Genomic DNA, 22,911 nt, shown 5'->3' on the forward strand with positions numbered 1-22,911 from the left:
CGTTGGCTGAACAAACTTTGTATTGTATTGTACAGCAAAAGAAATGGAATGGAGAACAGAGTTACGCTACGGTTCTTATTCTGCATGTACTGTATGGACAATTGTACAATACAGAGGTGGATTTAAGGGGTAATTCAGACCTGATTGTACGATCAGGTCTGAATTACCCCCTTAGACCTCATGGGGCCCTAAGCAAGACATCAATTCCACCCCTCCCCCCCCCCCCCCCCATACACACCAATTGTCTTGCTGCCCCCCAGTCAGTGTATGCTCCCCATCCTGCCCATAGTCGATTATAGCAGGCGGATGGTAGTGTACTAGTGTATTGATTATTTATTTATTACCAGTTATTTATATAGCGCACACACATTCCGCAGCGCTTTACAGAGAACATTTGCCCATTCACATCAGTCCCTGCCCCAGTGGAGCTTACAATCTATATTCCTACCACATGTAAATGCACACACATTCACACTAGGGTTAATTTTGTTGGAAGCCGATTAACCTACCAGTATATTTTTGGATTGTGGGAGGAAACCGGAGTGCCCGGAGGAAACTCACACAAGTACAGGAAGAATATACAAACTCCGCACAGGTAGGGCCATGGTGGGAATACAACCCATGACCTCAGTGCTGTGAGGCAATAATGCTAACCATTACACCATCCATGCTGTCCTTAAAATTACACCTGGCAGCTATCTAATCACTGACAGACTGCAGGGAGTATTCAGCCAGACCAGCACTCTGACATTTTTGGCACAAATCAGAAACGCCCTCCCGACTCCATGGTCTGTCGGAGAGCCCCCTGGGACCTGCCGGGCCCTTGCGGCTGCTTTGGATGCCTACTAGTAAACTGTAGCCAGTTCACTAACTTAATTGTCAGACCTTGTATTATGGAGTCACACTAAAGGCACTGATATATAGTCAATACAGTCACAGTCACTGAGGGGTGAAATAATGGATATTATAAGGGATGGGGAACCCCCTTTACTGATTGTTGCTGCCTAGTAGGTTCTCCATCCCTTATAATACCCATTATTACACCCCTCAGTCAGTGTGGCTGTATTGATTATATATATATCAGTGCCCCACTGATGTAGCAGGCATCTGCCATACACGGTAGTACTTAAAATTAAGTATTATAGCAGTGGTTCCCAAACTTTTTTGAATCACAGCACCCTAGAGCAGTGTTTCCCAACCTCGGTCCTCAAGGCACACTAACAGTTCTGGTTTTAGTGATATCCAGGCTTGAACACAGGTGACTTAATTAGTACCTCAGTTATTTTGATTTAACCATCTGTGCTGAAGCCTGGATATCACTAAAACCTGCACTGTTGGTGTGCCTTGAGGACTGCGGTTGGGAATGCCTGCCCTAGAGTATCAGAGACCAAAAGGTTTTTTTATTGAGAGATTTAGAATAAATATTAAATGAAGTAAATTGTGTTTATATGTCATCCTTAGGTTCAATTGTGTGGTGAGGGACAGGAATTGCTCCTGTTTGTCCACATATTTTATGATTGGCAGCCACCAGCACTGGTTTTGCCTATTACATTGATCATAAATAATTTAAATTGGTCCTGGACCACCAATCCCCAGGGTGCCTAGGCACACAGTTTGGGAACCACTGCATTATAGCATATTGATATATCACCAGTCAGTATGTGCCTCCTTCCCAGCCATGACTGTCGGAGGCAGATATTAGACACTGTACTTAAAATGACTCTGTCAACCCCCCCCCCCCCCCTCCCCAATCATCTCCCACTCACGCCTGATTGTAATTTGAAGTAGGTGGTGGATGTTACATAAAATGTAAAAAATACTGTAAAAAAGTACACCGTATTAACTCATGTTTTTTTCTAGGCACATCCTGGCTCTTCTTTCTAAGCATCTGATGTCATACACACATGTATCATGACTGGTCATATGCACAGGACTGGGGACACAGGCATGTGCTGGAGCCGGCACCCAACAGCTGTCTAATCACTGACAGCCTGCTGGGAGTATTCAGCCAGCTCAGCTCTCGGACAATTTTCGGTGAAGCTTGTGGTCATCCGGGTATGCACTTTATACAGCTTTGTCGGTGGGCCCCCTGGGACTAACAGGGCCTCCTGAGACCAACAGGGCCCTAGGCAGCTGCTGCCTTGTGGTAAATCCTCCTCTGGTACAATATCACTTGTCCTATTTCGGTATACTGGGTGTAGCTCCCAATATGTATTGGTGTTGTGTTTTTACTTGTGGGTTTCTCATATGGTGACATGTGGGGTTTATTGTGAGCTGTTTGTGCTGTGTAGTTGCTATGCTATTGCTGATTTGGGGTTGTGTGATGAATGCAAACTTCTCTCTTTTAGGTGGTGACAAAACATGAGGTGTGCCCACATAGAGTGAGGTTTAATGTCATTTATGCAGGGTAGGCATATTATAGTTCAGCTTGCTGTAAATCTCAGTTCTGGTGGTATAATAACTAGCGCAGCATTGCTTGTAAGGCACTCAGCACATTTTATAAGCATGACTATGTAATATGCAGTAGAGAGGGAACTGTGTGACAAGGCATGTGTTTAACCTTTGTTCAAAATATTATTAGCCTTACCCTGGACAAAGGAAACAGCCAGTCAGAGATTAGGGGGTCATTCCGAGTTGTTCGCTCGTTCGTTTTTTTAGCTACGGAGCGATTAGTCGCAAACTGTGCATGCACAATGTTCGCAGTGCGCCTGCGCCAAGTAAATTAGCACAAAAGTTTGGTATTTTACTCACGGCCTAACAAAGATTTTTCATCATTCTGGTGATCGTAGTGTGATTGACAGGAAGTGGGTGTTTCTGGGCGGAAACTGGACGTTTTATGGGAGTGTGCGGAAAAACGCTGACGTTTCTGGGAAAAACGCGGGAGTGGCTGGAGAAACGGGGGAGTGTCTGGGCGAACGCTGGGTGTGTTTGTGACGTCAAACCAGGAACGAAACTGACTGAACTGATCGCAGTGTAGGAGTAAGTCTGGAGCTACTCAGAAACTGCTAAGAAATTTCTATTCGCAATTCTGCTAATCTTTCGTTCGCAATTCTGCTATGCTAAGATACACTCCCAGAGGGCGGCGGCTTAGCGTGTGCAATGCTGCTAAAAGCAGCTAGCGAGCGAACAACTCGGAATGAGAGCCTTAGTGTAGGACAAGACCCAGGGGCTGATTCTGAGTTGAGATTCTGGAGCAAAGCAAGTAACTTTGGTGGTCATTCCGAGTTGTTTGCTTGCTAGCTATTTTTAGCAGCCGTGCAAACGCTAAGCCGCCGCCCTCTGGGAGTGTATTTTAGCTCAGCAGAAGTGCGGAAGAAAGGATCGCAGATCGGCTACAACATTTTTTTGTGCAGTTTGAGTAGCTCCAGACCTACTCAGCGCTTGCGATCACTTCAGACTATTCTGTTCCTGTTTTGACGTCACGAACACGCCCTGCGTTCGGCCAGCCACGCCTGCGTTTTTCCGCTCACTTCCTGAAAACGGTCAGTTGACACCCAGAAATGCCCACTTCCTGTCTATCACTCTGCGGCCAGCAGTGCGACTGAAAAGCTTTGCTAGATCTTGTGTGAATCTACATCGTTCGTTGTAATAGTACGACGCACGCGTGCGCATTGCGCCACATACGCATGCCAGAAGTGCCGTTTTTTTGCCTGATTGCTGCACTGCGACCAAAATCTGCTAGCGAACAACTCGGAATGACCCCCTTTGTATCTGGGACAAATCATGCTGCAATTCAAGGGGAGCAAATACATTTATATTTTTCAGCGCAGGCTGCAGGGTAAATACTGGCTGCTTTTGCATGTAGCCCACAAATGCTGAACAGCTTAATTTTTACACTGCAATTGTGAGAGGGGTGTTTGGACACGCCCCTCTCACATCTACATCTCTGCACGTGTTACATCTCCTAACACCTGCACTGCAGCATAGTTTTACTAAGGAGCAAAGTCACTTGCTCTTTATTGCTTTACTCCTATCTCAGAATCAGGCCCCATGTACCAATAATAGCATGCGGGTCTTTCCAAACCCCCTTCCCTTCATTTATACATGTTCATTAGGGCCATCAGTTTGGGCTTTTACAAGCCACAAAAACTAATGTTGTACATTGTATGCATAAAAGATTAAGGCAAAGACTTAAATTGTACACAGGTCACTAAGGATGGCCATCGGAAACCAATGGGTCACAACCATCAGTTTCCAATATGATGGTTATGCTTTTGCCATGCGATGCCAGGATTACAATGCCTGCCACCATCGCACGCATTTTATTTATGTATGTTCTCCCGATATGTGGAGATGTAATACACCACAGGAAGGACCCTCAGCAGTGTTCCTTTGCAGATGCACAAACCAATTCTGCCAACTGTGCATGCACTGAACTGAACCGTGGATGGTTTAATCAAATGGTTTACAATCAGTGATAGCATACAATCAAAAGATGTTTTCTGACAGCAGAAATACCTCTACATATCAATTCTGCCCTTCCAATCGCCATTCCTTCCGCTTACATATACAGTATCTATTAACGTACATCAACATTTACAGCGGTGCATGCCTGATGAGGGTGCAAGGCCAAGCATTACATGGTTGTGAACATGCATTCCTCAGGACATGACCAGCAAATCCAACATGCAGGACACATTGCTGGAAATATGGACCTAATTCAGTAAGTTTTTTAAATTCTGCTAAGTAGCAGAATTTGCAATCCTTGTGATTGCATGCTGGGGGCCGCCCATCGCAGGGTGGTCACCCGCAATTTCTGCTTGATCGCAAAAAATGGGGTAGCCTCCTGCTGGCGCAGCTTGGCTGCGCCCGCAGGAAGCCTGCCATCATTTTTCAGATTGCGGTGGCTGCATGTGATGTCATGCAGTTGCCCCGATCACGCCCCCTGCCACACCGCTGTTTGCACCACTCTGCCCCCCATTTTGTAACCACACGCTTGAAATGCTCCGTCTCCATCTGGGAAATGCAGTGTTGCCACCCCCCCTGCCCCAGTTCGCATTTTCTGCAGGTGCACACAGTAAATGCGGGAGCATGCGCAGGACGGACGCTACATCGCATCCTTTTTGTAATTATTGCAGTTAGATTGCATTTTGCATTCTAACCTGAATCATCCCCTATGTGTGTACAGGCTTTGAGGTTGTAGCAGAGTTTCTGTACACACCAACATATGCCCTAAGATAATGAGTAGCCTAGCTGCTAGTGGAGTGGTTCATTGAAGGAAAATTTAGTATAGCCGTACTTGCTGTTATACACACAGGTTGAATGGAGCACACAGGTTTCACATTGCTCATCAGAAAGTGAGTGTATGTAGCTTGTGAGTAGCTATAAAAAAATGCTGGAAACAGCATCTGGAAGGAGGTAATTGCAGTTCTCACCGGTGCTAAGTTGAAGACTACTGTCTCCCACTGTGGAGCACTAAAACAGTGACATGTTGTTACAGGTGGGTTAAGTTCGAGGAGACCCAGATGGGTGGATTCCCAGAAAAGTACTTCAACAACTTGAATATATAAATACAGTGTATGAATTTATTGTATACTTAGCTAAGGTTATTGATCAATTCAGCAGATGTTCAATACAGAAATCACATCAGCATACTCAGGAGTCTCGCCCTCTGCAGCCCTCAGGATGCTGAGTTATATTCAGATCATCCTGGCACTTCTGCAGTCAATGTTCATCAAGGCTGTCTAGGCTGTTTAGGCTACTGTCCCCACCCAAAGGTTACATACTTATAGGGCTACTGACCAGACTCAGATGTGACAATACCATAAAAGGGCATAAACCTAAAGGTCACAAACTGATAGGGTTACTAACCAGCCTCAGATGTGGCAATACCATAAAAGGGCCTAAACCTAAAGCTCACATACTGATAGGTCATGTAGCAACAGGGTGTATGATGCACAAAAAAATGTGCAGTGACGTATACAACATTCTATTAAAAACACCATATTATATTCATAACAAACACCAACCACCTTTCTAAAGATATAACAAAACACTCATAATAATAAATATATAACATAAAGCACTACTACTAATAATAATAATAATAATAATAATAATAATCAAATTAAGTTAAAAACATTAAATAAACTAAATTGTGTATAGTCAATATGCAACCTGACATATAATGGGTAACTAGTACTATCTTCAGTATGTTTATTTAATTTGTACTTTGCATTGTTGCTAAAAACATCTGAGAGCATGAGATTGATAATAGTGAAACTTATATTTTTGTATCACTCCTGACACGTGCAGTACTCGTTGGTGGCCATCTTGGTGCAGGAAATGAAAACTCCATAATGGAGCAATATGGAGTTTGTGCATAAGCAATCTACATTCTCAGCACACAGTTCTTCATGTTATCTTTTGTGTGCGGGCAATTATTTCTGGGGGTCCGGTGTGTATATGTTAACAAAGATAGAAGTGGACTTCTGCATTAGGGGAGAAATGTCTGTGAACAGTGGGCCTTATTCAGGTTTGTTAGCAATCCAAAAAAGCACACTAATGGGCAAAACCATGGGGGTCATTCCGAGTTGTTCGCTCAGTAAATTTTTTCGCATCGCAGCGATTTTCCGCTTAGTGCGCATGCGCAATGTCCGCACTGCGACTGCGCCAAGTAAATTTACTATGCAGTTAGGAATTTTACTCACGGTTTTTTCTTCGTTCTGGTGATCGTAATGTGATTGACAGGAAGTGGGTGTTTCTGGGCGGAAACTGGCCGTTTTATGGGTGTGTGCGAAAAAACGCTACCGTTTCTGGGAAAAACGCGGGAGTGGCTGGAGAAACGGAGGAGTGTCTGGCCGAACGCTGGGTGTGTTTGTGACGTCAAACCAGGAACGACAAGCACTGAACTGATCGCAGATGCCGAGTAAGTTTGAAGCTACTCAGAAACTGCTAAGAGGTGTGTAATCGCAATTTTGAGAATCTTTCGTTCGCAATTTTAAGAAGCTAAGATTCACTCCCAGTAGGCGGCGGCTTAGCGTGTGTAAAGCTGCTAAAAGCAGCTTGCGAGCGAACAACTCGGAATGAGGGCCCATATTGCACTGCAGGTGGGGCAGATGCAGTGCAACATGGTTTTGCCCATTAGTGTGCTTTTTTGGTTTGCTAACAAACTTGAATAAGGCCCAGTATTACTTGTATGCTGTGTGTGTCTTTACAGCAGTGTATGGTCTGATGTGGTTCTGTTCTATGTATATAAACTGTATTATACTCTTAAGGAAACTTAGGGGTCTATTTACTAAGCCTTGGATGGAGATAAAGTCGCTGGAGTTAAAGCACCAGCCAATCAGCTCCTAACTGTCATTTTTCAAACACAGCCTGTAACATGACAGTTAGGAGACGATTGGCTGGTACTTTATTTCCAGCGACTTTATGTCCATCCAAGGCTTAGTAAATAGAACCCATAAATTGTTAGCCTGTGTAATACACAACAGTCCTTAATATTATTTACTTTGGGCCTTATTCAGGATTGTTAGCAATCCAAAATAGTAAGCAATTGGGCAAAACCATGTTGCACTCCAGGTGGGGCAGATGTAACATGTGCAGAAAGAGTTAGATTTGGGTGCACAGAAACAATATAACCCACCCAAATCTAACTCTCTCTGCACATGTTACATCTGCCCCACCTGCAGTGCAACATGGTTTTGCCCAATTGCTAACTTTTTTGGTTTGCTAACAAATCTGAATAACCTCCTTTGTCCACTACATTGCACTCGGTCTTAATGATCATCAATAAACATTGTGATGTATCAGGAGCTATAAACTGTCTTACAGTATGCTCTCTAGTTTACACTAGAGGTGTGCGCCAGGCCATTTTTTGGATTATGTGTTTTGGTTTTGGATCTGGATCTCCTTCGTGTTTTGGATCTCTATTGGTTTTGCCAAAACTGCCCTTGCATGTTTTGGTTTTGGATGTATTTTTTTTTTGTCATAAAACCAGCTAAAATAACAGAATTTGGGCCTGTTTTTGTTCCAACAGTATTATTAACCTCAATAACATTAATCTCCACTCCTTTCCAGTCTTTTCTGAACACCTCACAGCTCACAATATTGTTTTTATCCAGTTTAGGCTAAAAGGTTGCACCGATGTACATAGCTAGATAACAAAGCTAAGCGACAGCAGTGGGCAGCAAACACGTGGCAGTTAACAATATATTTTTAAATGCTGTAATCATTTGTTAAAATTATTTTAAAATTAAGATAAAGTTCTTCTGTTCCTCAAAGATATCTTTGACATGGAGAAGGTTCACTAATCATCTGTTAAAAATTATTTTCTAATTAAGACTAAGTTCTTCGGTTCCTCAAAGATATATTCGACATGCAGAAGGTTCGCTATTCAAGTGTGGGGAGTTTAGATATATTAATTTAAATTTAGCTAATTTATAATAATTATTATTAATAATATTAATTTGAATGAATCACAATGTTGTGATAAGAAGAATTATGAAAATAAGACAATAAGTTATAACATAAGAATATGAGCTATGGGCACAGCACCCTGAAATGGAAGGAGCACGCCTGGATGTATACTGGGAGGATACAGCACAAAATATAAGGGAAAAAAAGATGTCTTTTATTTTGGGTGGACTGACAGAACATCCCTAGATGGACGGAGCAGCTGCAGTCCCTGGATGTATACTGGGGTGACACAGCACAAATATTAATTTAAATCAAAATATATGTATTATTTTTTATATAACACACTGCGGTTACAGTGTCGCACAAATGAGTCAGAAATGTTATTATTTTATATATCACACACTGTGGTTACAGTTTCGCCCAAATAAGTAAAAAATATGTATTTTTTTTATATCACACACTGCGGTTATAGTGTCACACAAATGAGTCAAAAATATGTATTTTTATTTTTTATATCCCACACTGCCAGTTACAGTGCTGCACAATTGAGTCAGAAATATATATTATTACACACTGTGGTTTAGTTTCACCAACAGCATCGCACAATACATGTACAGTATGAATCATAAATGGTAGTCGAACACTGCGGTTGACCTTCACCAACAGCATCGCACAATACGTGTATAAGTAGGAAATAATATTCTGCGATTTGACTGGCAGTGTCACAGTAATTATGAAAATAAAATAAAAATTGTATAGTGCACTGGGGTACAGCACAAAAAAATTAAATAATTATAATTTTAGGCTTTTTGTTTTTATTATTTAAATTTTACACTGGAGCGGAGCCCCTGGATGGACAGACAGAACACACTTTTCAGATACAGCAGACAAAGCACCCCATTTTCAGATACAGCAGACAGAGCATCCCTTTTAGTTTCAGGCAGAGCACCCCAGCCTAGACTGATACAGCAGAGCACCCCTTTCAAATACAACAGACAGTGCACCCTGACTGGACTGATACAGCAAAGCACCCCTTTAAGATACAGCAGACAGAGCACCCCTTTTTCAGATACAGTAGGCAGAGCACCCCTGGACTGATACAGCAGACTTTGCACCCCTGGACTGATACAGCAGACAGGGCACCCCTGGACTGATACGGCAGACAGGGCAAACCTGTACTGATATAGTAGACAGAGCACCCCACCTGGATTGATACAGCAGACTTAGCACCCCTCTCAAAATACAGCAGACAGAGCACCCTGCCTGGACTGATACAGCAGAGCACCCCTTTCAAATACAGCAGACAGAGCACATCTTTTTCTGATACAGCAGACTTGGCACCCCTGGACTGATACAGAAGACAGGGCACCCCTGGACTGATACGACAGACAGAGCACCCCTTTGCTGATATGGCAGACGCAGCACCCCTGTACTGATACAGCAGACAGAGCACCCCACCTGGACTGATACAGCAATGCACCCCTTTCAAATACAGCAGACAGAGCACCCCGTCTGGACTGATACAGCAGAGCAGCCCTTTTAAATATAAGAGACAGAGACCCATCCTGGACTGATACAGCAGAGCAACCTTTTAAGATACCGCAGACAGAGCACCCTGCACTGATACTGCAAACTTGGAACCCCTGTACTGACACAGCAGACAGGGCACCCCTGGCCTGATACCACAGAGCACCCTGCACTGATACTGCAAACTTGGAACCCCTGGACTGATACAGCAGACAGAGCACCCCTGGCTGATACAGCAGAGCACCCCTTTAAGATACAGCAGGCAGATCGCCCCTGGACTGATACAGCAGACAGAGCGCCCCACCTGGACTGATACAGCAGAGCACCCCTTTAAGATACAGAGCATCTTAAAGACAGAGCGCACCTTTTTCAGATACAGCAGAGGCAGAGCACCCCTTTAAGATACAGAAGACTGATACAGCAGACTTAGCACCCCTGGACTATCAGATTAAATAAATGGGGTGGAGGGGTACATCTTTATGTAAAGCTTTTTTTCAAAATTGATATTCGCGATTGGACTGTAAATACTGTGGAGACTTTATGGGTAGAAATTGCATGTGGGGGAAAGAGAACTTAAAAGCTACTAATAGGGATTATGCTACAAGCTGCCTGATATTAATGTGTCTGACGAGGAATTATTACAGAAGCAATTCAAAAAAGCGTCAGGATTAGGAGATGTATTAGTGTTGGGAGATTTTAACTATCCAGAGATTAATTGGCCAAATGATTCATGTGATACTTCTAGGGGTAATAGGTTTTTAAACACACTAAATGGTCACTACATACTTCAACTAATCGACGAACCAACTAGGTATAATGCAATATTAGACCTGGTACTAACAAACAATGGGGAATTGATATAAAATATTATAGTAGGGGAGCCCATGGGAAACAGCGACCACAATATGGTCACATTCAATATCAGATTTCACAAGCAGCCCTATATAGGCTCACGTAAGACTCTAAACTTTAGCAAAGCCAACTTTGACATGATGAGGGAAGCGTTAAAGGACATTGACTGGGATATTTTGTTTCAAGGCAAGAATACCACAGAGAAATGGGATGTATTAAAAAATGTTGTTTGTTAGTTATACTCGTAAATTCATTCCAATGGGCAGCAAGCGAAGGAGTAATAATTCCAAACCAATGTGGCTTAACAAAAAGATTAAGGAACTAATGGCCAAAAAGAGGCGAGCGTTCAAAAAGTATAAATTGAACGGGAAGGTGGAGTCATTCCAGTACTATACAGATTGTAACAAAATATGCAAAAAAGAAATCAGAGCATCTAAAATAGAAACGGAAAAGCTAATAGCAAAGGAAAGTAATTTAAACCCCAAAAAGTTTTTTAAATACATCAACAGAAAAGATTAAAGAAAGAGAGTATAGGCCCTTTAAAAGGCAAGTTGGGCATCCTAATCAAAGACAATAATGACATAGCGGAAAAATTAAACAAGTTTTTCTCGTCTGTATTCACAAGAGAGGACCAGATGACGGGAGTGACGCATAACCTCAGCAATGATAATGTCCCACTTCTTAATGCTTATTTAAGTGAGGAAGTAGTCTGTGAACAATTAAAAAAAATGAAGATTAATAAATCATCTGGTCCCAACGGAATTCACCCAAGGGTTCTCATGAAGCTACACCAGTGGTTTCCAAACTTTTTTGAATCACGGCACCCTAGAATATCAGAATTTTTTTCACGGCACCCCTAGGCCAAAAATTTCTTATTGAGAAATTTAGAAAGAAATATTACATTAAGTAGATCGTGTTTATATGCCATCCTTAGGGTCAGTTGTGTGGTGAGGGACAAGATTTGCTTCTGTTTGGCCACATATTTTATATATATATATTTTATGCACTGGTTTTGCCTATTATATTGACCATGAATAATTTGAATTGGTCCTGAACCACCAACCCAGGGTACCCCTGCAAGTGTCCCGAGGCACCCCAGGGAGCCACAGCACACAGTTTGGGAACCTCTGAGCTACACTCTGAATTAGCGAAACCCCTATATTTGATTTCATTAACTCGCTTATATTAGGCATGGTTCCCAAAGACTGGCGTATTACGGAAGTAGTACCGATATTTAAAAAGGGAAGTAAATCTGAACCGGGTAATTATAGACCAGTAAGTCTTACATCTATAGTGGGGAATGTACTGGAATTTTAAGGGATAGAATACAGGAGTTTGTTGAAACCAATAAGGTTTTTAATAGGAACCAACATGGATTTGTGAAGGATAGATCATGTCAAACTAACTTAATAGGCTTTTATGAAACAGTGCAAACCTAGATCAGGGTAAAGAGGTGGATGTAATCTTTTTAGACTTTGCTAAAAGCTTTCGATACAGTGCCTCACATAAGACTTATCTACAAATTAAGAGAACTTGGGCTAGGGAGCACAATATGCACTTGGGTTAGTAATTGGTTGGATAAAAGTGAGTAGTGAGTGGTGGTAAAAGGAACTTTTTCGAAATGGACTGAAGTACTAAGTGGTGTGCCACAAGGGTCTATACTTGGACCACTATTGTTCAACATTTTCATAAATGATCTAGAAGTAGGTCTAGAGAGCACAGTGTCAATTTTTGCAGACAATACCAAACTGTGTAAGGTTATAAATTCGGAGGGGAATGCTGAGTCTCTTCAGAACAACTTATTTAAACTGGAAACATGAGCAGCAAAATGGAGAATGAGGTTCAATATAGACAAATGTAAGGTAATGCACTTCGGTAGCAAGAACAAAAATACTACCTACATACTAAATGGGGAAAAACTAGGGGATTCTATACTGGAAAAAGATTTAGGTGTTCACATAGATAACAAACTTAACAGTAGTACACAAAGTAGGAATGCAGCAAAAAATGCAAACAAGGTATTAGCATGCATAAAGCGGGGAATTGATGTAAGGGATGAAAGTGTTATACTCCTATTATATAAATCACTAGTGAGGCCACATCTCGAATACTGTGCACAATTATGGGCACCATACTTCAAAAAGGATATCCTGGAACTAGAAAAAGGTTCAGAGATGGGCGACCAAATTGATTAAGGGGATGGAGATGCTAGAATATGAGGAAAGGCTTGCTAGGCTAGGCATGTTTACACTGAAATAAAGGAGATTAAGAGGGGACATGATTAACATTTACAAATATATAAGGGGTCAACACACAGAGCTAACGGGGGATTTGTTTTTGGTAAGATCATCACAAAGGACAGGTGGACACCCACTTAGGTTAGAGGAGAGAAGATTTTGCACACAGAAACAAAAAGGTTTCTTCACAATAAGGACAATACATACTTGGAATTCCTTGCTTGAGAGAGTAGTAATTGCGGACTCGGTCATTACTTTTAAAAATGGGCTAGGTACATTTTTAAGGGATAGGGATATACAGGGTTATGGTGGGTAAATCATGCATTATAGTAATAAAAGAAAACAAAGGAGTATTTTACATAACAGCTAAACATTCACCACAGTTAAAACTAGTCTTAAAAATATTTCAGTGTAGGAGAGCACTAACAGGTTGAACTCGATGGGCAAATAGTCTTTTTTTTTCAACCTCAGAAACTATGTTACTATGATATAGCAGGCAGGGCACCCCTGGACATATACAGTAGACAGAGCATCCCTGGACTGATAAAGCAGGCAGAGCCATGTCCGTCTAGTACACTGTCCACAGCTGTAGTGAAGATGTCGCTGATCACCGGGGACCTTTATAGAATTCAAAACACGCGAGAATATGACAGCAGGAAATGATGTTTGGCCTCGCTTTGGGATCCAATTAAGACAGGAAGTCCCGAGCTGGACTCGATCCCGGATCGGGATGGGAAATTCAGGTGGGTTCGTTTTTCAGAGAACTGGACCCACTTATCCTTAGTTTACACCACATGGTAAGGGGTAAAATGTTAATTTACACCAAAAGACCTCACTGGGGCATATCCAATTAGCCATGGGGATTGCAGATTAGTGTCCTGTTAATTCTCATAATACTTATGTGATAAATCCTTTCCAAGTTGAATTCCTGGCAGCATCTGCATACTACTAAGCATGACTAGCTTTAAGAGAAGGCGGCTGATAAAAGTGAAACCTTAGAGTCTGGTCCTAAGTGTGTATGGCAAACACATGCAGGTAAATGTAATAGGGTCTGATACATTTACCCAATGGTGTTAGTTGGTACAAGTATGATTACATTATCAAGTCTCAGGTGCAGCCACAGCTGCTTAAATAGACAATCACCCCAGGTAATGGCAACATTCTGACACGGATATCCTATTAACTTGGATTTATGGGGATATATGTGGCTATATAGGTACCATCACCCATATACTGGAGACAACCTGGGTGAGACACCTCAATTTTCCCTAAAAGGAACCCTCACTTCTCACTAGCCGGCACAGTGCAGCTGAAAGGGTTAACAGCTTCCCCTTGCTTAGGTTGCTAGGCAACGACAGCAACCAAAGGACAGCAACTTGTGGAGCACTAGGACCCAGGTGCAGACCTGCAGAGCAGGAGGAATCGAAACTGCTGATTGGGTGGTGCAGAGCAGGAAGAGTAGGAGACGGGGTTACCTCCTGAGGTGATTGCAGAGCAGTCTCCTGAGGTAACGGGGAAAGAGACGCTGTGAGGATTGGTGCTCTGAGGTAACGGTGCGGTGTGTGATGCTGCGCTGAGGTGCTGAGAGCTGCCTAAGAGAACTGCGCTGAGAGGAGTTGAGCACTGAGGAGAGTGGTGAGACAGAGCTCCGAGAGGCTGAGTAGATAAAGCTGTGACGGGCCGCAGAGGATCAGAGCACGGCAGGGAGACCGTTGTATGCTGTGTCAGACGGGCAGAATAGTGGTGAGGCGCGGCAAGAGCAGAGTCCAGAGCCGGTGAATTGCTAGGAGTAGGAGAGACGGCATTGAGCGCCCTATCACGAGGAAGACGGCCAGCAGCAGTGACCACTAGAGACAGGACATGATAGAAAAAGTATACAGCGCTCATTGACACAGTATGATCTAAATGAATGTGTATTTAATAATAATTGTCAAAATAGCTTAAACAAATAAAAACATACAATCTGAAATAAATATAAATATGTTCTATATCTCACTATTGACTTCAGGTGGACTTTGAAATCTGATTAATACTGACACCAACTAATATGCAAAGCACCAATCGGCATATTTAAAACCAGCACATATACAGTCATAAATACAGACCAGATGTATAATAGTTCATCCAATTGGATGTGATTACCAAGTCTGTGTTCCGTTTAAAGAGGCTCCCATAAGATGCAAGTTCGTATGGCAACGGCAATAATTGCTGGGGTCCTGGTTCACAGTTCACTGGGAACTCCGTGTTCCAATATATATCAACCTATCGCTGCTCCAGGCAGCTTTGTCAAAGACAAAGCTGCCTGGAGCAGCGAAACGCGTTAGATTGAGACCTGTGTGGACCTTTGCTGACCAGCACCACTACTGCGCCACCATCTACAGTCAGGACCCTGCAATTTTCTTGCCTCCGTGAACCAGGACTCCCACTGGCATTGCCATTGCCTACTACGTCTATAGGAGAACCCATATATTGGAACACGGAGTTCCCAGTGAACTGTGAACCAGGACCCCAACAATTGTTGCCATTGCCATACGAACTTGCATCTTATGGGAGCCTCTTTAAACGGAACACAGACTTGGTAATCACATCCAATTGGATGAACTATTATACATCTGGTCCGTATTTATGACTGTATATGTGCTGGTTTTAAATATGCCGATTGGTGCTTTGCATATTAGTTGGTGTCAGTATTAATCAGATTTCAAAGTCCACCTGAAGTCAATAGTGAGATATAGAACATATTTATATTTATTTCAGATTGTATGTTTTTATTTGTTTAAGCTATTTTAACAATTATTATTAAATACACATTCATTTAGATCATACTGTGTCAATGAGCGCTGTATACTTTTTCTATCTTCTTGTTTTTGAAAGGGTCTGACTACCCCTTATTTATTCAGCTGCTAGGAAAAGCACACTCATCACAGCGCCTGTATATATACTTGATATATATAGATTTCCACTACCACTAGAGACAGATAGCCTTATTCCCTCAGCCAGTACGCTCACCTGTTCATTGCAGGAGGAGGGAGGCAGAAAGTAGGCAGGAAAGCACACTTCAGCCTCTTCAGTCAGCTAGTGCTGGTACAGTTAGCACCCAGACACACACCACAGGCAACATGCAGAACACACTGAAGTTAATTACAGGAGGTTTCCCGGATAAAACTAAAGGCTGATACTGGCATCCACTAATACTACCTGGGAATATATAGACTCTCAAAGGGGACGCAGAGTAAATGCGAGGTTTGAGGCATCGAGTACCTCTCCTAGGCAGCCCAGTGACATTATATGCTGTGAATTATTCAGTTTATTGTGCAGTAACCTGGACAGTGATAAACTTCTTAGGCTTACCTACTGTTTGCATTTTAGACTGCAGTGAGATGCTTCCAAACATAGCTAGCCAGAAACTGACTTACCTTCATGACAAAGTAAGGAACCATGGGGGTCATTCTGACCCATTCGCTCGCTGCATTTTAATGCAGCAGAGCGAACGGGTCCCTGCTGCGCATGCGCCGGCACCATAGTGCGCCGGCGCATGCCAGACGGCCGAAGGCCATAGCAAGGATGCGATCGCCTCTGCCTGATTGACAGGCTGAGGCGATCGCTGGGCGGGAGGGGGCGGAACGGCGGCGTTTGGCCGCCGTTTCGTGGGTTTGGTCTGGCCAACGCAGGCGTGACCGGACTGAACGGAGGGCGGTCCACAGCGGCTGCGTGACGTCACACGCAGCCGCTGTGGGCTGGGGAGCATTGAGTAGCTCCCGGCCAGCGGCAGGAGCTGCGCTGGTCGGGAGCTACTCTTGAAGTGCAAAGGCACCGCCGCTGTGCGATGCCTTTGCACTTCTGTGAGGGGGGCCGGACTGACATGCGGGGCGGGCTAGCCCTGTGCTGGACGTCCCCCCGCATGTCAGGGAAGAAGATCATAGCTGTGCTAAATTTAGCACAGCTACGATCAACTCGGAATAACCCCCCATATTGCTTGAATTGCTTCTATTGGCTGCTGTCTTTATTCCTCTATGAAAGGGGTAACTACATGCAGCTTGTATAACTATTCACTCAAACTACTGAGGCTAGCTTCTGCTATTGCTAGGGTTCCAGACAAGATCCAGTTTCAGAGGTGATTCCGGGCAAGGAATCCAGGTACGTCAACCGACATCTGCACCTGCACTTACAACAACACATCCACAGTACTCACCTGCTACATAATTACAAGTACAGTGTCTGAGATGTGCTGAAGACGCCTCCAAGGAGAGCGACACCACAGGCAGAGCAGAGGTTACTGTTTTGTCTAGGGTTTTTCTTTTAAAGTTAAAAGTTAGACTTGTATACAGTACAGTATTTACATATATATTGGTGTCACATCCACATCAATGATGTTGCAATGGTGCCAGCATGACTCTGCTGGGGTGTTGCCAGTTCATAAATAGCCCTGAATTTGACATTTTGGAATTGGTCGTTGAAATTCAACTTCCACAATCATAGCACACAGACATTTTTTCACATGCTTTACAAACATCTTGTAGACCTTGGATCCCTGCCATAAACCATTACTTCTACAGTCTCCAGATGGACCCTCCCCAGTGTCAGTCTGTGGCATGTAGAGCCCACCGGAGGAATGCAGTGGTAGGGGCCCATGTTTAGGGGTGTGGCCAGTCCGCACAGGGGGTGTGGCCTGCCACCACATTGGTTTGACTAACCGTTAGAGATTGCAAGGTGTTGTCCCCTTCATAAATATATACAGTAAATTCAGCTGCTGCATGATAATGTACCAGATTATTAACAGATTAATAACAGCAATGCACTGTAGAAAATACACCATAGTCCAGTATAAAGTAACATATGTATAATATATAATTCAAGTGCACAGTCTGGAACCTCTTCCTTAGAGGAGGAGGTGAGCCCCCAGACAGTGGGGCCCACCGGTGATTTCCCCTGTACCCCTGTGGGCCAGTCCAAGCCTGACCCTCACACACCCTCGCACTGACGTATACACCAATGCCACTAAGTGCCCTTCAGTACTAGGCTTTCTGAAATAAACTCTGGTGTGCTTAGGAAAACAATGGGCCTAATTCAGACCTGATCGTAGCTGTGCAAAATTTTGCACGGCTACGATCAGCCACCCTGACATGCGCGGGGACACCCAGCACAGGGCTAGTCCGCCCCGCATGTCTGGCCCTCCCCCAGCTGCACAGGTAAAAAAGCGCTTTTGTACCTGAAGAGTAGCTCTCTACCAGCGCAGCTTCTGCGCGCTGGCAGGGAGCTACCCGTCGCTCTCCGGGTCGCAGAGGCCACGTGTGATGTCACGCAGCCGCAGCGGCCCGCCCCCCCCCCCCCACACGGTCCGGGCACGCCTGTGTTGCCCGGACCGTGCCCCCAAAACGGCAGGCCCAACGCTGCCCGCTCCCTCCTGCCCAGCGAACGCCTCTGCCTGATTGACTGTCAATCAGGCAGAGGCGATCGCTGGGCTGAGAAACTGAATGCATCTCTGGCGTGTGCCGGCATACTGCGGCGCATGCGCCGTTCCGACCTGATCACCCGCTGTGCGAAAACGCACAGCAGCGATCAGGTCTGAATTAGCCCCAATGTATCCTGTAAGCTGACATTTTTTTTCTGATAAGCGCCTGAATTATGTATGTCATCATTCTGGAAGAACAGGTACAGGAACAGAATGATGTTGGTAGAATCACATACAGTAAGGCCGTGTACATTTAGGGGTAGGTTTATCAAAGCTTGGAGAGAGATAAAGTACTAACCAATCAGCTCCTACCTCATTTTACAGACCACATTTCAAAAATGACAGGAGCTGATTGGATGATAGTTTATCTCCCTCCAAGCTCTGATAAATCTCCTCCACAATACTAGATTTTCTTTATGATACAGCAACCATGCAGCAGCCTCTACAATACTAGCCAATACTCACCACCCCCTGTACATATTCCCATTGTAAATACTGAATGTCTGATAGATCTTAGGGGAAACGGATGGTTTGCACAGATGTGCCTTTTGTGTAGAAGATGTTTAAAAATGTTGTTCAGGATTAAAGTCAAATATTATCTTAAAATAAACCGGCTGCCTGAACAGAGTTGGCTGTATAATATTGTCTGACCTCAGGACACTTTTATCCTTACGCAAAGTAACACTACAAATTAAGGGGGTTATTCAGAGATAAACGTAGATCCCTGCATACGCAGCCAGATCTGCGTTCATCTCCTCACATGCTGGGGGGCACCCAGCACAGGGCTAGGACGTCCAGCATGTGTGAGGCTGCCTCCTGATGCATCCGCAATTAGATTGCAGACCCATCGGAACTAAGGTTGACCCCTGGCAACCCACCCGGGTTAACAAATTTTCTTTATTCTAGTCTAGCGTCGCCCTGGAAACAGTAACATCATACACAGGGGCATAGAGGGGATGCGGTCAAGATCCCGCCGGACGGAATCCTGGCGGTCGAAATACCGACGCCGGAATCCCGACCGGCACAATCCCAACATATTCTCCCTCCGTGGGTGTCCACGACACCCATAGAGGGAGAAAAAATTAGTGTGCCGAGCATAGCGAGGCACCGTGCCCGCAGCGTGGCGAGCGCAGCGAGCCCACAAGGGGCTGCGTTCCGCTTGCCACCCCTGTCGGGATTGTGTGGTCGGGATTCCGGCGTCGGTATTTCTACCGCTGGGATCCCGTCTGGCGATATTTAGTACTGATCACGCATAGAGAGCCACACTGGGCCTCGGTAATGGGGCGTGGCTTTAAAAAGGGCGTGACGATACAAAAAAATGTTTAAATAATAAAATAATTGTGTGGCCGGGGGCGCAATTTTAACACAGGGGAGCAGGGGGGTATGCAGTGGAGGGCACCCACTTCCTACCTTACTAGAACAGGAAGCGGGTCCCTCCTCCCTGGCCAGCGTATTTGGGAAGATGACGCTGGCCTCTAGAGAGCAAAGACTATAGAACAGTGCCGGAGTCTTTGCTTTCTATGTGCGGTGCCATCTTCCTGAAGATATAACCAGGAAGATGGGTCCGACGCCGGCTACACTACAGGTATATTGGGGGAGGGTGGTAGCAGACCCGAGCCCCCGCTGGTCCACTCCAGCAGCCCGGGCATGGGTAATTTGTACATGCCCCCCTCTCGGTGCCACTGATGGTGCAGCCTAAGAAGATCCCCTTTTCAAACACGGTGAGCTCCTTCCAGGAAGCCATTCCATTAGCAACTGATCTAGTCAGTGCGCCTCTACCCATTTTATACCTTCACAAACATGTTTGCTGCAGGAGCATACCATTACACTTGCATGGGGGTTATAGGGTGCGATGTAGAGTTAGCTGCGACTGAGCCCCATCCTTATGTGCTTCTACACAACAGGCAGATGTCACGGGATAGAAAGTGGTCTGAATTGTTACATCTTTTCTACAGTACTTGTACCCTATCAATCCTTCTCTCTACTACTATTATACTGCTACTCTTTACTTGTGTAGGCCTGATTCATGAGTCTATTAACAGAATGGAAAAACAGATTCCTTGTCAGTCCACACACATCCTCCACACAGCACAAAATAACAAATCTTGTGAAGTCCAAATTAAAATAACTCATTTACAACAGATTGAAAGGAAAGGCTATGGAAAACAAACCAGATTGCACAATGCACATGTAGCCTAAAGGTTCTCCTTTCTTCTCCCAGGCTCAGCAGACTTTATGTAGGGAGAAGTAAATTACAACTCTGTACACTCACAATGGGTATTTAAAAGAGCTGTCACATGAAAGTGTTCCCTATTTTCCATAGGTATATACTGTTTGTAGAAAACACAGGGATTTAAACACTCCGTGCCTGATACACATGTGCCATTGCAAGGTTTCTCAGCACATTAGGCAAATCTATTCTTCAGCCAACTGCCCCTCCCTCATCCCCACCCCCACAAATACCCACCTACCTGTTCCTCAAGTGAAAGTGTAGAGATTGCATCATATAAGTTCCACAGCCACCACCTGCATCAAGAACAGAGACATCCTTATTTTTGTGCTAGGCAGACTCAGTGGTGCCCCCGAATCCAGGTGCCCTAGGCAGCTGCCTAATGGTAGATCCACCCTGCACGTAATGCTGATATTTGTGCAAATGGTCGATGTTTTTCAACTGCGCATGATGCCGGAATCCTAACAGGCGGTGAAATACCGCCGCGGGAATACCGGCACCACAGGCTTTTCTCCCTCCCACGACACCCATAGAGGGCGAATATAACGCATACCTATTACTTTCCACAATCCCTATATTCTATCCCATACAGCTGTGACACGAGCGCTTCCCTATCTATAAGGCCCTTATCAGTGTCCAAGAAATGCCTCTGAGACTGAGTACTGTATTGCATATAGGGTGGCAAATTACAGGCCATTTTTCAATCCCAGAATTCTCGGGATACATGGGATTGGTTTGTTTACTGTGTCAACAACCCCCCCCCCCTCCCCGCACCGCACCCATAACTTACCATCATGGTACCTGGGAGGACGGGTGGGTGACTTCCTCCAGTTCGGTGAGGTCTGTGCGGCGGGCTGTTGGCTGCGCAGCGTGACCTCTGACTTCACTTCATGCTGCGCAGGGGGAGCCCGGAGGAGGGAGCCAGGCAGCGTCTCAGCCTCCTGAGCACACAACGCTGCCCGGCATTAAAAAAGCAAAAGAGCGCCTGATCCTGGGATTGAATCCCGGATGATTTTTGGCCTAAAACCCGGGATCCCGCCAATCCCAATCCCAGTATTGGCCACCCTAATTGCATCTGACCTGCATGATGCCAGTTTAACAAGCTTGGTCTAGCTAATAGGATTGCAGGCTGATAAAGCCACATGTACACAAATGCTGTATGCTGTAATACCGTGCTCTCTACTTGCATTGTCTTACCGTATTGTTATACTATAACTAGCAGTATTGCAAAAGAAGGTGTTTAAGAAGTATAGAAAAAAAATCATGACAGTAAGCACATGTGCAAAATAGATGTCTGGAAGCATACAACTTTTTTGCTGCAACGCAATATGTCTTTGATCACGGACATGGTTATAATTAAGCGTCAAACAAACAAATGAGTAATCGCTTCTTAAACTTACGTATAAACAATCATTTTTTACATATTTAAGAGAAGATCAATATCAAGATTAACAAATGCAGGTGTCCACTAGCTTCCGCGCTTTGTAGTACATGGAAAAAGTGACTAGGTGTCCAAGATACCAGGTTCTCTAAGTAACTATAACAAGCGCATCAAGTTTCACAACTTAAACTTTTTCAAAGTGAAATCGGCAAAGAATATCCAAGCAACCATTTGTAGATTAGCAGAAACACATGGCCACAATCTTTCTTCATGTACATTTTGGATATGCATGCTGATGAATGAAATAAGATTTAAAATATGTAGGAAGAACGACCACCCTTTCATTAACACCATACTTGCCAACTGTCCCGAAATTAGTTCTGAGACTCCCAATTTTTCTGGGTAGTCCCTTGCACTCCCTTGCATGGCAACATGGGGGGGTCATTCCGAGTTGATCGCTCACTAGCAGTTTTTAGCAGCCATGCAAACGCTATGCCGCCGCCCACTGGGAGTGTGCTTTAGCTTAGCAGAAGTTCAAACGAATGTATCGCAGAGCAGCTACAAAGTTTTTTTGTGCAGTTTCAGAGTAGCTCAAAACCTACTCAGCGCTTGCGATCACTTCAGTCTGTTTAGTTCCTGTTTTGACGTCACAAACCCACCCAGCGGGTCAGTTGACACCCAGAAACGCCCACTTCATGTCAATCACACTGCGGCCACCAGTGCGACTGAAATGCTTCGCTAGACCCTGTGCAAAACGACATTGTTCGTTGTGCCCATACGACGCGCATGCACATTGCGCCGCATACGCATGCACAGAAGTGCCGTTTTTTAGCCTGATCGATGCACTGCGAACAAATGCAGCTAGCGATCAAAT

The 22,911-nt window shown here is 44.4% G+C and overlaps 1 protein-coding gene across 4 annotated transcripts in view; it reads left to right on the forward strand.

Annotated features, from left to right (window-relative positions):
* The window catches only part of APBB1IP (amyloid beta precursor protein binding family B member 1 interacting protein), a 396,905-nt gene that overhangs the window by 164,886 nt on the left and 209,108 nt on the right, over nt 1-22,911 (forward strand). The window lies entirely within an intron of this gene.

This window comes from Pseudophryne corroboree, chromosome 5 (genome assembly GCF_028390025.1).
Source record: "Pseudophryne corroboree isolate aPseCor3 chromosome 5, aPseCor3.hap2, whole genome shotgun sequence".
Classification (NCBI taxonomy): Eukaryota; Metazoa; Chordata; class Amphibia; order Anura; family Myobatrachidae; genus Pseudophryne; species Pseudophryne corroboree.